The 2473-nt window shown below is 47.0% G+C and overlaps 1 non-coding gene across 1 annotated transcript; it reads right to left on the bottom strand.

Annotated features, from left to right (window-relative positions):
• Positions 1–1717: 1717 nt before the first annotated feature.
• Positions 1718–1819, bottom strand: LOC132580815 (U6 spliceosomal RNA). The gene has a single exon (XR_009556091.1). It is a non-coding gene; the product is annotated as a U6 spliceosomal RNA (small nuclear RNA).
• Positions 1820–2473: the final 654 nt, after the last annotated feature.

The raw sequence follows: 2473 nt of genomic DNA, 5'->3' as shown, positions 1-2473 counted from the left end.
TCCAAATCAGGACAATTCATTTCAGTGACAATTTTCTTTCCAAACTCAAATGTTCAGAGCTTACAAAACATTGACATTGTTGGTCTTAAAGGTGCAACTTGACTCCTACGTTGTTTGTGACTCACCTGTTTGTGCCCATGACTTTTTTTTCTTTTCTTTTTTGCTCTCTCTTGGTCTACGTTGTCTTACGTGGCTTACGTGGCTTGATTATACCCAACTAGATGGTATTCCTGTAGACACCATTCTGGATTTTAAGCCTGTTGAGTGTTCCACAAGGAAAATGTGGAGCCCAGGACGCTGGCAGGGTGGGACTCACCCTGATGGTGATCTTCCAAAGCCATGACATCACTTCCATCCACATAACTGGAAGTGATATCACTGTCACTGGACGCTCTGGGGCTCACCAGAACCATAGTTTTGGCTGAATCCAAGAGTGTCCTGTGACACGGGCGTGATGTTGCCAGATGGCCACTTTGGCCACCCATTTCCCTCCACTGCTCCACTGAGTATTAGTGTGGGAACAGGGAGCATTGGCAGTGGCACCTCCTGTGGTGAGCCAATGGCAATCATAAGGACATGTTTGCCACATCAGCCGCCATCTGTGGCATTCTTGTTCTGTGCCTTCAGAGCCTCTCAGCTCAGCTACCAAGATGGCTACCTCAAGTTTTCTAATCATTGAAGAAGAAGACCGTAGATTTATTCCCTGCCCTTCTCTCTGAATCAGAGTCTCAGAGTGGCTTACAATCTCCTTTATCTTCTTCCCCCACAACAGACACCCTGTGAGGTAGGTGGGGCTGAGAGGGCTCTCACAGAAACTGCCATTTCAAGGACAACCTCTGACCCAAGGCCATTCCAGCAGGTGCAAGTGGAGGAGTGGGGAATCAAACCCGGTTCTCCCAGATAAAAGAGCTATGGCTGACCCAAGGCCATTCCAGCAGCTGCAAGTGGAGGAGTGGGGAATCAAACCCGGTTCTCCCAGATAAGAGAGCTATGGCTGACCCAAGGCCATTCCAGCAGCTGCAAGTGGAGGAGTGGGGAATCAAACCCGGTTCTCCCAGAGAAGAGGCCACACACTTAACCACTACACCAAACTGGCTCTGCTGTATATCTATGTTCCCGCTGCCTTCTGTTATTCTGCTGAGGGAGCAGGGACAAGATCTTTCCCTCTCACAGCAGCAAGGAACTCCTGTAGAGAGCCAGCTTGGTGTAGTGGTTAAGTGTGCGGACTCTTATCTGGGAGAACCGGGTTTGATTCCCCACTCCTCCACTTGCACCTGCTGGCATGGCCTTGGGTCAGCCATAGCTCTGGCAGAGGTTGTCCTTGAAAGGGCAGCTGCTGTGAGAGCCCTCTCAGCCCCACCCACCTCACAGGGTGTCTGTTGTGGGGGAGGAAGGGAAAGGAGATTGTGAGCCACTCTGAGACTCTTCGGAGTGGAGGGCGGGATATAAATCCAATATCTTCTTCTTCTTCTTTTTCTTCTGTATGCTCTCCTGATTGCTCCAGGCTGACTTCAAAATCCTTTGCTGCCTATCTTCATATACCTCCTCCTTCAAGCACTACAAAAAAGACTGAGTTCCTACCGGGGGTCATTTTGTAGAAAAAGAGGTGCTGGAGCTCATTGGCACAACTCATTTGCACAACTCATTTGCATATGCCACACACACCCTGACATCACCAGAAAGGTGTACTAAATTATATCAGCTCAGTGTCTACCTTAAAATGCTTCTTCACGAATTTGCGTGTCATCCTTGTGCAGGGGCCATGCTAATCTTCTCTGTATCGTTCCAATTTTAGTATGTGTGCTGCCGAAGCGAGCACAAAATGCTTCTTGAATCATATTTGCCATAAGAAAACCTTACACCTGTCATACTTCAATTATTTTCTCCTGTGTGGCCACAGTGGCCAGATGAAAATTTCCATCTGTCTGCTTGATAGGTTTCGGCTATTTTCTCATTTTTTTGTGGGGGAAAATATTAGGAAGTTTGTCAAATCTTAGAGTTCAGCAAAATTCTCACAAGGGGTTTGAACAATGGAGCCCAGAAGCAAGTATTTGGGGGGCAGTAATTTAGAGGTTCTAGAGCTCTACTCCTGCCTCAAATGAAGCCTGGTTCCTAATCTCTTTCTGTTCAGGTCAATTCATTTCCAGGTTGGCCTGAATCACTTCCAGTTGATGCCTCCATCCATTGCCTCTTTAGGCTGCACACCAATCAATAGGGGTGGTGGGGTTGGGAGGGTATAAAATCTCAAGTCTTCTGCATGAGGTTTGCTCAAGATAACAGTAACAAATATTGTTAAGTTTGCATAGAGTGAAACTGCCCTAACAGTTTCTCTGGGGCCACAGGGGATAGCATGTCACGCCTTGGAGAGTGTATCAAAAAATCCACAAAATGGAGCCAGGGACAGACAAATGAGATTTCTCTACAAATGTGAAAGAAGTGCCAGGTTTGCAGGAATGATTTTTTTTTAAATAAT

The sequence above is a fragment of the Heteronotia binoei genome, chromosome 12, assembly GCF_032191835.1.
Source record: "Heteronotia binoei isolate CCM8104 ecotype False Entrance Well chromosome 12, APGP_CSIRO_Hbin_v1, whole genome shotgun sequence".
NCBI classification, from domain to species: Eukaryota; Metazoa; Chordata; class Lepidosauria; order Squamata; family Gekkonidae; genus Heteronotia; species Heteronotia binoei.
This window is presented reverse-complemented; position numbering and strand designations above follow the sequence as displayed.